The sequence below is a fragment of the Saimiri boliviensis genome, chromosome 7 (genome assembly GCF_048565385.1).
Source record: "Saimiri boliviensis isolate mSaiBol1 chromosome 7, mSaiBol1.pri, whole genome shotgun sequence".
Classification (NCBI taxonomy): Eukaryota; Metazoa; Chordata; class Mammalia; order Primates; family Cebidae; genus Saimiri; species Saimiri boliviensis.
Genome location: NC_133455.1, coordinates 68,641,163 through 68,656,078, shown reverse-complemented (window position 1 = coordinate 68,656,078; position 14,916 = coordinate 68,641,163). Strand labels below are relative to the sequence as shown.

The window sequence follows — 14,916 nt, the reverse complement described above, 5'->3', positions numbered from 1 at the left end:
AAAAAGAGAATGAAATTGGAGGAATCATACTTCCCAATTTCAAAACTTACTACAAAGCTAAAATTATCAAGCCTTTTGATACTGGCATAGGACAGACATATAGAAGAATAAAATAATATTGAAAGTCTAGAAATAAATCGTTACATTTAAGGTCCAGTGAGTTTTGGCAAGGGTGCCAAGAGGATTGAATGAGGGAAATAATACTTTTTTCCAGTGAATGGTACTGCAACAATTGTGCATGGAAAAGAATGAAATTGGACCTCTATCTCATACTATATACAAAATCATCCCATAAAATCAAAGACCTAAGTGTAGGAGCTAAAAACAACAAAATTCTTAGAAGAAAACATAGGTGTAAATCTTCATGATACTGTATCAGGCAATGGTTTTTTAGATATGACACCAACAGCACAAACAAAATAAATTGGACTTTATCAGAATGTAAAACTTTTGAGCTTCAAAGGACACTATTAGAAAGTGAAAAGACAACTAACCTGCAGAATGACATAAAATATTTGCAAATCATATATCTGATAAGCATCTAGTATCTAGAATATATTAAAAAAATTCTTGCATCTCAACAATAAAAAGGCCAGGCACAGTGGCTCCTGCCTGTAATTCCAACACTTTGGGAGGCTGAGGTAGGTGGATCACTTGGACTCAGGAGTTCACGACCAGCCTAGGCAAGCAACGTGGCAAAACCACGGCTCTACAAAAAAAAATACAAAAATTAGCCAGGCATGGTGATGCATGCCTGTAGTCCCAGCTACATGGGAGGCTGAGGTGGGAGGATCACTTGAGCCTGGGAGGCAGAGGTTGCAGTGAGCTAAGATCATGCCACTGCACTCCAGTCTGAGTAGCAGAGCGAGACCCTGTCTCAAAAAACAAACAAATAAAACAATAAAAAGAAAATAACCCAATTACAAATTTTGGAAAAAGGATTTGAATAGCCATTTAACCAAAGATGTATAAATGACCAATAGGTAAATGAAAAAATGCTCAACATTATTAGTCATTAGGGAAATGTAAATCAAAGCCACAATGAGATATAATTTCACATTCACTAGGATGGCTAAAATCTGAACGATGAACAATAAAAGTGTTGGTGATGATGTGGAGACATTAGAACCTTCGCACATTGCTGGTAGGAATATAAAATGGTGCAACGCTGTGGAAAACTTTGGCAGTTTTGCAAAAAGTTAAACATATGACCCAGCAATATACTCCTGGATGTGTACCATGAGAATTGAAAGCAAACATAAAAACTTGTACATAGACATTCAAGACAATATTATTCATAATAGCTCTGATATAGTTTGGCTGTGTCCCCACCCAAATCTCATCTTGAATTCCCACATATTGTGGGAGGGACCTGGTAGGAGGTAATTGAATCATGAAGGCAGGTCTTTCCTGTGCTATTTTGCTGATAGCAAATAAGTCTCACATGATCTCATGGCTTTAAAAAGAGGAGTTTCCCAGTTGGGTGCAGTGGCTCATGCCTATAATCCCAGCACTTTGGGAGGCAAAAGTGGGTGGATCACCTGAGGTCAGGAGTTCGAGACCAGCCTGCCCAACATGGTAAAACCCTGTCTCGGCCGGGCACGGTGGCTCAAGCCTGTAATCCCAGCACTTTGGGAGGCCGAGGCAGGTGGATCACGAGGTCGAGAGATCGAGACCATCCTGGTCAACATGGTGAAACCCCGTCTCTACTAAAAATACAAAAAGCTAGCTGGGCGTGGTGGCGCGTGCCTGTAATCCCAGCTACTCAGGAGGCTGAGGCAGGAGAATTGCTTGAACCCAGGAGGCGGAGGTTGCGATGAGCCGAGATCGTGCCATTGCACTCCAGCCTGGGTAACAAGAGCGAAACTCCATCACAAAAACAAAAAAAAAAAACAAAAAACAAACCCTGTCTCTACTAAAAACACAAAAAATTAGCCAGTGTTGTGGCAGGTGCCTGTAATCCCAGCTACTCGGGAGGCTGAGGCAGGAGAATTGCTTGAACCTGGTAGGTAGAGGTTACAGTGAGGTGAGATGGCACCATTGCACTCCAGCCTGGGCAACAAGAACAAAACTCTATCTCAACAAAAAAAAAAAAAAAAAAAAAAAGGAGGTGGGGAGTTTCCCTGCACAAGCTCTCTCCTCTTACCTGCTGTCATGTGAGATATGCCTTCCACCATGATTGTGAGGTCTCTGCAGCCATGTGGAACTGTAAGTCCATTAAACCTCTTTCTTTTGCAAATTGCCCAGTCTCAGGTATGTCTGTATCAGCAGTGTGAAAATGGACTAATACAAGCTCCAAAGTGAAGACAACCCAAATGGCCATCAACTAACAAATAGATAATCAAAATGTGGTATATCCATTCAATGGACTATCATTCTGCCATAAATGAAATGAAGTACTAATGTATGCTACAACAAGAACCTTGAAAACACTGTTAAATAATGTAAAAAAAAAAATTAGCTAAAAATCAGCTAAGCATGGAAGCAGGTACCTGTAATCCAAGCTACTGGGGATGTTGAGGTGGGAGGTTGATTGAGCCTGGGAGGTCGAGTGCAGCGATCATGCCACTGCACTCCAACCTGGGCAACACAAAAGGCAACATAGTATATGATTCCATTTATATAAAATGTTCACAGTAGGCAAATCCATAGAGGGAGAAAGTAGACATGGTTTCCAGGGGTAAATGAAGAGGGACTGTTAGTATGAGGTTTCTTTTTGGGTAATGAATATATTCTAGAATTAGAGAGTGGTAATTGTTTTGTTACATAACTTTGTAACTATGGCAAAAATCAGGAATTATACACTTTAAAAAGGTGAGTTTTATGGTATGTAAATTGTATATCAATTTAAAAAATACAACAGGAACAACAGAGGTATCTTTTCTTTCTTTTTTTGAAATAAAGTCTCACTCTGTCACCCAGGCTGGAGTGCAGTGGCACCATCTCAGTTCATTGCAACCTCCACCTCCCCAGTTCAAGTGATTCTTCTGCCTCAGCCTCTTCAGTAGCTGGGATTACAGGCACCCACCACCATGCCAGGCTAGTTTTTGTATTTCTAGTAGAGACAGGGTTTCACCATGTTGGCCAGGCTGGTCTCAAACTCCTGATCTTAGGTGATCTGCCCACCTCTGCTTCCCAAAGTGCTGGGATTACAGGTGTTAGCCACCACCGTGCCCAGCCCAACAGAAGTATCTTTTATTTACTAAGTTGGGAAGACTGGAAAAAGGGTACATGTAAGGGAGAAAGGAGAAATTCTGTTTTGGATATGGTAACTCTGAAATACCTAACAGACATCTAAGTGGATTTCTTTTGGAGATATTAGTCTGCAGTTTAGGGAAGAGAGATGGGTTGGAGATACTGCTCATAGTAAAATAGGGGGAAAAGTAATACATGTAAAATAAAATAGGCCAGGCACAGAGGCTCATACTTTGTAATCCCAGCACTTCGGGAGGCCGAGGTGAGAGGATCACTTGAGTCCAGGAGGTCAAGACCAGCCTGGGCAACATAGTTGAGACTAGCCTTTTTTTTTTTGTTTGTTTTTTTGAGACGGAGTTTTGCTCTTGTTACCCAGGCTGGAGTGCAATGGCGTGATCTTGGCTCACCGCAACCTCCGCCTCCTGGGTTCAGGCAACTCTCCTGCCTCAGCCTCCTGAGTAGCTGGGATTACAGGCACGTGCCACCATGCCCAGCTAATTTTTTGTATTTTTAGTAGAGACGGGGTTTCACCATGTTGACCAGGATGGTCTCGATCGAGACTAGCCTTTACAAAAAAAAATTGAAAAATCATCTGGACATGGTGGCAATTACCTGTAGTCCCAGCTACTTGGGATGCTGAGGTGGGAGGAGTGCTTGAGCCTGGGAGTTTGAGGATGCAGTGAGCAGTGATCATGTCACTGCACTCCAACCCGGACAACAGAGGGAGACCCTGCCAAAAAAAAAAAAAAAGAAAAAAGAAAAAGAAAAAGAAAAAACAACCCACTTAGAATAGTACCTGGAACATAGTAAAATCTATAAATATTAGCTATTGAATGTATACGGTCATAGCCAATTGTTCCAGCATGATGTGTAGAATTATTTTCCCTCTGATTTATTTTTATTTTTTATTTTTATTTTTATTTTATTATTATTATTATTTTTTGAGATGGGGTTTCGCTCTTGTTACCCAGGCTGGAGTGCAATGGCACGATCTCGGCTCATCGCAACCTCTGCCTCCTGGGTTCAGGCAATTCTCCTGTCTCAGCCTCCTGAGTAGCTGGGATTACAGGCACGCACCACCATGCCCAGCTAATTTTTTGTATTTTTAGTAGAGATGGGGTTTCACCTTGTTGACCAGGATGGTCTCGAGCTCTTGACCTTGTGATTCACCCGCCTCGGCCTCCCAAAGTGCTGGGATTACAGGCTTGAGCCACTGCGCCCAGCTATTTTTATTTTTATTATTATTTTTTAGACAGAGTCTTGCTCTGTCGCCCAGGCTGAAATGCAGTAGTTCGATCTCAGTTCACTGCAACCGCTGCCTCCCAGGTTCAAGAGATTCTCCTGCCTCAGCCTCCCAAGTAGCTGGGATTACAGGCATGAGCCACCGCGCCTGACCAACATGTAAATTTTTCTTACATATTTAAGGTGTGTTTCCACCATTGTATTCTTTTAGGTAGGAATTGTTTTAGGGGAGAGTAGTTGGGAAACCAAGATGCCTCTCAACTTTTCCCAATTCACTACACAAGAAAGTGAACCTACACCCATTTCACCTTTTCTATCTAGGTAGATTCTTCCTACCTCTCAGAGGGTGATGTGAAGATGGATAAGATGCTAGGCAGAAAGTTCAGACAGTTTAGTAACATAAAGCTGCAAAAGGAGAGAACAGAAAGTTCATGGATAATATTTTAAGTATCTTCTCTAAGCTGATTAGTATATAATTTTTTTAAATTAAAAAAAATTTTAAGTCAACTACAATTTGTTAAATTTTAAGAAATTTATTTATTTATTTATCGAGACAGGTTTCACTCTGTTGCCCAGGCTGGTGTGTGGTGGCCTCATCTGGGCTCACTGCAACCTCAACCTCCTGGGCTCAAGCGATCCTCCCACTTAGCCCCCAAAATAGCTGGTACTACAAGCACAGGCCATCATGCCCGGCTAATTTTGTATTTTTTGTAGAGGTGATGTTTCGCCATGTTGCCCAGGCTGGTCTCAAATTCCTGGGCTCAGGCAGTCCTCTTGCCTCAGCCTACCAGTATTGGGATTACAGGCATGAATCACTGCGCTCAGCCTGTTTTTTTTTTTTTTTTTTCTTTTCCTGGTTTGTCTTGAGCAAGACATATACATTTTTGAATACAGACTTTGCATTTGATATTTCCCCCAAAATCTTCCCAAGGCTATCTTGTCATAATTCAACTCCTCATTTAAGTGTTACTTCCTCAAAGAGGTCTTCTCTCGAACACTACTAAGCTTCTTCCCCACTCCCAGTCACTTTCTGTCTCATTATCCTGAAGCACTTTTCACTATTTGAAACATTTGTGTTTATTGGCTTTTTAACTGTCTCCCCTTCCCCATTCAAATATAAATTCTACCTGGGTTGGTAACTCCTTAACTCCATGCTTAGAACAATGCTTTGCACGTAGTATGCCCTATGTTTTGTGAAAATATTTGCTGAATAATATAGTAATTTAAAAAAATCCCTAAGCAGTTTCATGTATCTCATTTGATCATTACAACTATTTGAATAAAATGAGGCCGGGCGCTGTGGCTCACGCCTGTAATCCCATCACTTTCGGAGGCCGAGGCGGGCGGATCACGGGATAAAGAGATCGAGACCATCCTGGCCAACCATCCTGGGCCGTCTCAAATTATTAAAAAAAAAAAAAAAAAGAATAAAATGAGATTGCTAGTCCCATTGTACAGAGACTCAGAGAAGCTTTTCACCCAAGGCAATAGGGCTAGGAAAATGGTGGTGTTATAATTGCTTTGCAGGTGGATTGCTTTGTCTATACCTGGACTTCATTTCTAGGGCTAAGGGTATTTTAAATTACTTTGCCGTTAAGGAAGCGATGACTCTGAAAGATAGTAATAACCACCACTACAGGCACCTGTAAAGAGCCTCTCCTTTTTCCCTTTTTTCCCCCGCTAGACTCTGCAGCCGAACACGTGTGACCTGTGTGTACTGCACTCACTCAGTCTCCCTCCCTAGCCCTGCCCACAATAAGCCCGGCCCCTTCTTTTCCTAGAGCCCCGCCTCTCGGCCACTTTCCAACTCAGCCCCCGCGGATCTCGCCCTTCCCCCCGGCCGCACGATTTCTCGCGAGAGTTGAGCGCGCCTGGCCGGACGGGAGGAAAGTATCCGCTCCGCCGAGGGGGGAAAGAAGGAGCTGGAGGTAGATTGTAGGACAGAGTGCGGGCAGGCGGGAGGCAACGGAGCTACCAGCCGGTAAGTACTTTTAACATTAGCTAGTCCATGATCTGACGGGAGTCTCCCTTTCAACTCTGGCCAGTCCCAGCGTTCCGGGCTGGGGTCTCCCCTCCCAGTGTGTGTTGGACGGGGGCGCTGAGGCGGTGGCCGGGCCCTGTCTGAGGAAGAGGGTGGGGCATAGGCCAAAGCCGACCAATGGGGGAGAAGGAAGCCTCGATTGGCGGCGATGAGCGCTAATGGGAGATCGCTTTTTCCTTGCCGAGCGCCGCCCCTCTTCTCTCTCTACTCCCGCCTCCTTCCTTTGGGGGGGAAGGCGGGGCCAGAGACTTGAAGTGTGGGGAGAACTTGGGGTAAGTAGCCCCGGGGGGTGCAGGGCGTGGCAAGGAGAGGGGAATTGAATCCTGAGGGAACGGTAGTCTGTCTAGTGGAGCCTAAAGGAATGATCATAGGATGGGGTGGAATGGGAGAAAGAGGAGGGATACTAAACTAGGTTAGGAACCCAGGGCTTCCCAAAGAGTGGGATTAGGAGCTTGGAATTGGAAAAGGGTAATAGGTAGGAGGTAGGAATGAGGAGATGAGAACAAAGATCTTGGTCTGGTGACACAACACCCGTTGGGTTTGACAGGAAAGATAGATAGGGGTAGATTATTGGAAATGAGGGTCATGGCATTTCGATTGAATTAATAAAAAGAACATCAGGGACATGGTATCAGAGGCAAAGTATGGATTTGGAGAAAATTAAGTGAATGAGTTTAAGAGGACAGTATGGGTGAGCTCAGTCTCCATAAGGCATGGCTTCTGGAAGGGTATGAGCCTTGAGAGCGATGAGAGAGGTGTTTGGGAAGGAGATGACTGGTATACATATGTCTTTAGCCTAGGTATCAGGTGGTTGCGATATTGATTTAGGGCTTCTGGTGGATATGGCACCCAGACTGGTGACCAGCCTCCAAGCTGCTGGCATGGGGGTTGAGAAGGAGAAAAATAGCACTTTCATCACATCTCTGATTTTCTTTCTCTCTCTCTTCCATTTCCCAAACTCGTGAAACACTGGGATGTGGGCTTGGAACTTAAGCAGTCCAAGTTGGAGCCCCATAGGGACTTATATGTTGCTCTGAATTGCTTGTTATGTTCTCTGACTGGGGTGTTTACAACTCAGGGCACCTCCTACCCAGATTCCCGCGTTGCTACTTTCCTAACTTTAAAAGTTTGTTTTTTACTTAAAAGAGGGTGTTTTAGTATCTCTGAGGGTCATGTCATATTAAGTACAGGTGTGTAGGGGGTGTGCAGAGTTTTCTTAGGAAGCTCACAGGAGTCTGTGTCTAAAAATTTTACAGTAATTTAATTATTGTAGAGATATCAGTCTTTATGGGCATTCTAAGCAGAAATAATACCAAAATGAAGTTTGTTTTGTTAACTGTGGCTTCCCCGGTGATTCTCGAAGAGTTGTCAAATGTGTGGTTGCAGTTCGTTTTAGTTAGCTTATATAATATGTTTTTAAATGGTGTAAATAAAATAGACATGTTGTTTCAGGAAAGTGAAAAACGTTCAGTTTTTTTGCTTTGTGTCCACACTCAGAAACTAAAGATATGCCGTAATATCTTAGGCCAAGGGCTGGGGAAATCAAACACAATTTGTACTTAAATATGGAAGATGTAAGGTAAGTGGAGGCTATTGCGAAATGTTAACATGTCTGTAAGAAAAGAAGCTAAAGGAAAGTTTGGCAGCTCTACTAAGTAGTCTTACCAGTTCTTAATTCTGTACAGAAAAGGGACAGGGCTTTGCCCTTTGTTTTATAGTTGTGTATCATTTAATAACAAATTGGACTAATGTAGCCAACTAATAACCTCTTTAGTATTGCATAGATTTTGCTTTTACGTTCCTTCTCTTCTCCTTTTACTTTTGAGAAGTGAAATAATGTCTGAAATACCAGTAAAGCTATTATATGAAGAGAAACCACAGTATGTAGTTGTATTAACCTTTGGTTTTCTGCAACCACTTGAAGCTTTTCTCCCTGGCCAAGAAGTTGCCCCTATAGCACATTGAGACCAATTCATTGCTGACCCTGTAGCATTAACTACTGAGCTGGGTTCTAGTATTTCACGGTAAGAGCATTGCTATTGGACATTCACAACATTTTTCAGATTGGCTGGCAGCAGCACAAAAAAATACCCAGTGAGAGAGCAGAGTCCCTTGTTTTGGTCTTCCGTCCTAGAATTTGTGATGGCTTTGACTAGGGCACTATTAAACCTAAGATGATTTTTTCTCACTAGTGTTACCATCTAGGAGAAAGCTAGAGTGATAACACTGCTCATCTTTCAACTTGTGGATCGAAGTTTAGTTTCAGTGTTGTAATTTTTAAACACCTTTGTTTACCACAGTTTAAAAATGTTAATAGCTCCACTAACTGTATCTTGTTCTCTTTCCTCTCCTCATTTCCAATCCAAAATGAAAATTGTTTTTTTCAACCACTCTTAAGCTCCTTCTTTGCCTGGAGTAAAGTTGCTGGCTCTGGCTGAACACAGCTGCTCTGAAGTTCTCAGAAGTTATTGTTTTGTGCATGTCAAGACTGAGTTTTTCCTAGGCCACAGGGAGAGGGAGTTAGTGTTACAGCAGCCTCCTATCCACGTCTGATAAGGAGGAGCCTTCTCCTTGCAAGGAAGTTTTAGGTGGGGCAAATAGAACTCCATGTAAATGTCTAATAAAGCCCGCTCCCTTCTTGAGACTAGTTGGTATACTGGCATATAATTGTCCCTTATCCCTTGATAAAAGTACTAAAGTTAAGGTACAGATGTTTCTTTGAGAAAAACAAATGCAGCATTCATTTAAAAGGAAAAAGCATTCTTTGCTTTTGTTGGTTTCTCAGAAAATGGTCCTGTAGTTTTGGAGTTCATGAAAAAGTCTTCTGTCTCTTTAAAACCGTGTCAAAGAAAATAAGCTTCTCTGACATTTACTCATTTCGACATGTTGCCTTCCCCTAAGAGGCTTTTTTTTTTTTTTTTTTTTTTTTTTTTTTTTTTAAGGAAGGATCAAATAAATCCATGATAGGGGAAAACACATCATATTTGGTTTCCCTGATGGTTGGTCTTTTAACTTCTGAACACTCTAAGGAGAAAGTCTCCACTTCATAGATACCCTGTTCCATTATTGAAGCTTTACTTTTAGAGCATGTTTTCCATTGTGCTGAAGCTCTTTAGTTCTGTTATCTGAAGCCACAATAAATAAATTTAATTCCTTGTTAACATGGTAGTCTTCAAGTATTTCACAACACTTACCTCTTTCATTCTTTTAGAGACAGGGTCTTGCTATGTTGCCCAGGCTGGAATGCAAGTGATGTGATCATAGATCATAGATCATAGATCATTGTAACCTCAAACTCCTGGGCTAAAGTGATACTCTAGTTCTAGCCTCCTGAGTAGCTAGGACTCTTGGTCTCAAGCAGTCCTCCCAGGCTCCAAGTAGCTGGCACCACAGGCACATGCCACCATACTTGGCTAATTTTTAAGTGTTTTTTGTTTTTTTTTTTTTTTTTTTTTTTTTGAGACGGAGTTTCGCTCTTGTTACCCAGGCTGGAGTGCAATGGCACGATCTCGGCTCACCGCAACCTCTGCCTTCTGGGTTCAGGCAATTCTCCTGCCTCAGCCTCCTGAGTAGCTGGGATTACAGGCACGCGCCGCCATGCCCAGCTAATTTTTTGTATTTTTAGTAGAGACGGGGTTTCACCATGTTGACCAGTATGGTCTCGATCTCTTGACCTCGTGATCCACCCACCTCAGCCTCCCAAAGTGCTGGCATTGCAGGCTTGAGCCACCACGCCCAGCCAATTTTTAAGTTTTTTGTAGAGATAAGGTCTCCCTACATTGCCCAGGCTCTTTTTAAACTCCTGGGCTCAAGCCATCTCCCTACCTTGGCCTTTCAAAGTGCTGGTGTTACAAGAGGCATCTCTTCCTGGGTAAATACCACAAGTACTTTGAGCTCTTTCTTTCTTTTTCTTTCCTTTTTTTTTTTTTTTTTTACCCCCCCTGGAGTCTTGAAGTGTCACCGAGGCTGGAATACAGTAGTGCGATCTCCACTCCCGGGAACCTCTGCCTCCCGGGTTCAAGCGATTCTCCTGCCTCAGCTCCTGAGTATCTGGGATTACAGGCACACACCACCACAGCTAATTTTTGTATTTTTAGTAGAGACTGGGTTTCACCATGTTGGCCAGGATGGTCTTGAACTCCTGACCTTGTGATCCACCTGCCTCAGCCTCCCAAAGTGCTGGGATTACAGGCATGAGCCACCTAGCCTGGCCTCTTTATTTTCTTTCTTTCTTTCTTTCTTTTTTTTTCTGAGACAGAATCTTGCTGTGTTGTCCAGGCTGGAGCGCAGTAGTGCAATCTCAGCTCACTGCAACATCCGCCTTCCATGTTCAAGCGATTCTTGTCCCTCAGCCTCCTGAGTAGCTGGGACTACAGGCACCCGCCATCCACACCCAGCTAATTTTTATATTTTTTGTAGAGATGAGGTTTCACCATGTTGACCAGGCTGGTCTTGAACTCTTGACCTCAAGTGATCTGCCTACCTTGGCCTCCCAAAGTTCAGGGATTATAAGCATGAGCCACTGAGCCCAGCCTGAGCTATTTCTTAAGTGACATATTTAATAAAAGTTCAGGTACTTCATCAAGTTAGTTACCTGAGTTTGTTTCCTTATCTAGGTCTGCATTTATTAAATTATATCAGATATAATCTAATAAATACAAACTACAGAGGGAAGCACAGCTTCTATTTTACTGTACTCTATGCCTCTGTTTCTTAAAGCCTAAGATCACATTAGTTTGTGTAGTTGATTTTGTTTTTTTCCCTTGAGGCAAAATCTTGCTCTGTCATCTTGGCTCACTGCAACCTCCACCTCCCAGGTTCAAGCGGTTATCCTGCCTCAGTCTCCCGAGTAGCTGGGATTGCTGGCCTGTGCTACCACGCCCAGCTAATTTTTTTGGATTTTTAGTAGAGACAGGGTTTCACCATGTTGGCCAGGCTAGTCTCGAACTCCTGACCCCAAGTGATCCACCCACCTCCGCCTCCTAAAGTGCTGGGATTACAATACAGGCATGAGCCACCCTGCCAGGCTGTGTAGTTGATTTTTTAATGTAATTGACAACTTTACGTTTATCCCTGTAATTATCATCTTATTAATTTGGTTTATTGTTTTAGCTTGATAATGTCATTTCACCTCTTGACCATTTCTCAAATGTTTAATACAAACATTTCTCAAATGTTTAATACAAACATTGATAAATTTGATAAACATGATGCCTGTGTTTTTGTTTTAGGTCACTAGCAAACATGTATAAGGATAGAACAATGCTATACAACATGAGTAGACTATCATTATGTTAGCATTAATCCGTTAATTAGCCTTTTGGGTAAAATTCAGTTGTGAAGCTCACCTACTGTTTTATATTATCTAACCTTTGTTTTCTATGAAATAACAAGAGGTATCCTCTTGAAATCCAAATACAGTATATTCTGCCTCTGACATCTCTGAACTCCTAGGCTAGTGACCCTGTCAAAAAAGAAGATGAAGTGGCTGGGCGCTGTGGCTCATGCCTGTAATCCCAACACTTTGGGAGGCAGAGGCAGGCAGATTACTTGAGGTCAGGAGTTCGAGACCAACCTGACCACCATGGAGAAACCTCATGTCTAGTAAAAACAGAAAATTACCCAGGCGTGATGGTGCATGCCTGTAATCCCAGATACTCAGGAGGCTGAGGCAGGAGAATTGCTTGAACCCAGGAGGCAGAGGTTGCAATGAGCCAAGATCGCACCATTGCACTCTAGCCTGGGCAACAAGAGTGAAACTCTGTCTCAAAAGAAAAAAAGAAAAAGAAGTTTGAAGTTATGTGTCAGTTGCTGTTTGGGTATCTTATGCTACTGTTTATAGATTACTGCATACCTTGTCAGTGGTTCATACGTGATCTGTTTAATAATTCATTTAGAATCTTTCTGGGAAATAATATTTCACCAGTCTACAGTTTCTGTACTTGACCTCCCTTGCCCTACATTTTTTTAAAAAATTACAATTTTCTCATTTCCAAGACTTCTAGTCCTGTTTTTTTTTTAAATTTTCAAATAATTATAGAACAATTAACTGTATTTCTTTGTAGTTCCAGGGATTTTTTTTGTTTTGTTTTTATTTTGTTATTGTCTGTCTTTTGGTTGTGTTTTTTTCTTTTCTTTTCTCTTTCTGAGATAGAGTCTTGCTCTGTTGCCCAGGCTGGAGCGTAGCGGCACACATACTGCAACCTCTGTCCTCCGGGTTTAAGCAATTCTCTGGTCTCAGCCTCCCAAGTAGCTGGGATTACAGGCATATGCCACCACACTTGGCTAATGTTTGTATTTTTTTAATAGAGGTGGGGTTTCACCACGTTGACCTTAAGTGACTCACCCAGCTCGGCCTCCCAAAGTGTTGGGATTACAGGTGTAAGCCACTGCACCCAGCCATGGTAGTTTTTTTTTTTTTGAGACAGGGTCTACCTCTGTTGCCCAGACTGGAGTACAATGGCACAATCATGGCTCATACTGCAGCCTCAATCTCCCAGGCTTAATCAGTCCTCCTACCTCAGCCTCCTGAGTAGCTGGGACTAGAGGCTCATGCCACCATGTCTGGCTAATTTTGTTTATTTTTTGTAGAGTTCTCATCATGTTTCCCAGGGTGGTCTCAAACGCCTAGGCTCAAGCAATTCTCTTGCCTTAGCCTCCCAAAGTGCTGAGATTACAAGCATGAGCTACTGTGCCTGGCCAGATTTTTTGACATTAGATGAAATTCTGTTTCAGAAACTTTCTCTTTTTTTTGAGACAGGGTCTCCCTCTGTCTCCTAGGCTGGGGTGCAATGGCACCATCTTGGCTCACTGCAATCTTGGCCTGGGCTCAAGAGAGTCTCCTGCCTCAGCCTCCTAAGTAGCTAGAACTACAGCTGCACACTACTGTGCCTGTTTAATTTTTATATTTTTTGTAGAGACAAGTTTCTCACGTTGCCTAGGCTAGTCTTGAACTCAGCTCAGGTGATCTGTCTGCTTTGGCCTCCGAGGGTGCTGGGATTACAGGCGTGAGACACCATACCCAGCTTGTTTTGGAAATTTAATTTTATTTTTTTGAGATAGAGTCTTGCTCTGTCTCCCAGGCTGCAGTGCAGTGGCACAATCACAGCTCTCTGCAACCTCTGCCTCCCAGGTTCAAACAGTTCTCTGCCTCAGCCCTTCGAGTAGCTGGGACCACAGGCATATGCCACCATGTCCAGCTAATTTTTGTATTTTTAGTAGAGACGCAGTTTCACCATGTTACAGGGTGGTCTCGAACTCCTGGCCTCAAGTGATGTGCCAGCCTTGGCCTCCTGAAGTGTTAGGATGACAGGCATGAGCTACTGCATATGTCCTGGAAACTCTTAGGAGGAAACTTTATTCCCTGGACATTTTAACTTAGAAATGAAAAAGTTAAACTACTCTCCAAAGAACAATTGTATTGTAGTTTTCCCATAATATTGACATCTCTACTTTAGATGTAACTTTTCATTTTCTTTTTTTTTTCCTTTCGGAGACAGAATCTTGCTGTGTCACCCAGGCTGGAGTGCAGTGGTACAATCTCGGCTCACTGCAACCTCCACCTCCTAGGATCAAGCAATTCTTATGCCTCAGCCTCCTGAGTAGCTGGGACTACAGGTTCCCACCACCACTCCCAGATAACTTTTTGTGTTTTAGTAGAGGTGGGGTTTCACCATGTTGCCCAGGGTGGTCTTCTTATGCAACTCAGGCAATCCACCTGCCGGCCTTCCAAAGTGCTGGGATTACAGGTGAGAACCACTGCATCTGGCCCTAACTTTTCATTTCCTGTTTGGAATATAACCCTATACCAACTGTAAACACACAAACACACACACACGGACGCATGCATGCACGCACGCACGCACAATTGTCATTTGTAATTGTAGTTTATTGGCAAGGATGGTCTAAGTTTGCCAGCCTGTATGTGCTGTAGGTGAAGGGTGCTACAAATGAGAGAGAACTTCAGAAGACATCTCTAAGGACTAAAGACTTTACATTGGCAGCCAATAACTTTCCTGCTTGTTAATTTTAGACCTGACAGTTGAATTTATGTTTGAGCAATTTTAGCTGATAAATGCATTTTTAAAGTACCTTCCTCTTTTGCCATTTTAGTTTTTACTTTCATTTTTAAAAAGTTGCAAATTGTAAATGAATGTGCACATTAAATTAGCATGCTCCTAGTCAGGGAAACAATGCATTTTCTTTTGATACCTTCTCATCTATCTGATAGTATTAGTTATGATTTCTCCTGGAAAGCAGAAGGATGGACTTGATGACCTCTCAAGGTCCTTTTCAGGCCAGACATTCATAAATAGAAATTAAGATCAAGGAACTTACTCTTGAAGAATCAGGAAGAAAAATAGACTGTAAAGAAAATAAAATTGAAATGTTTCTATTAACCCAGTGGGAATGGATAAACACAAGTAAGGAACATAAAT

At 42.5% G+C, this 14,916-nt stretch overlaps 1 protein-coding gene across 6 annotated transcripts in view; it reads left to right on the top strand.

The window, feature by feature from the left end:
• Nucleotides 1-6,286: 6,286 nt before the first annotated feature.
• The window catches only part of LOC101033438 (cyclic AMP-dependent transcription factor ATF-7), a 114,119-nt gene continuing 105,489 nt past the window's right edge, over nt 6,287-14,916 (top strand). For 3 of the 6 annotated variants that reach the window (XM_074402688.1, XM_074402686.1, XM_039472072.2), the window contains exon 1: nt 6,287-6,418. The gene's annotated coding sequence lies outside the window, so the exon portion shown is untranslated. The other 3 variants (XM_003939239.4, XM_074402687.1, XM_074402685.1) reach the window with 3 other exon arrangements.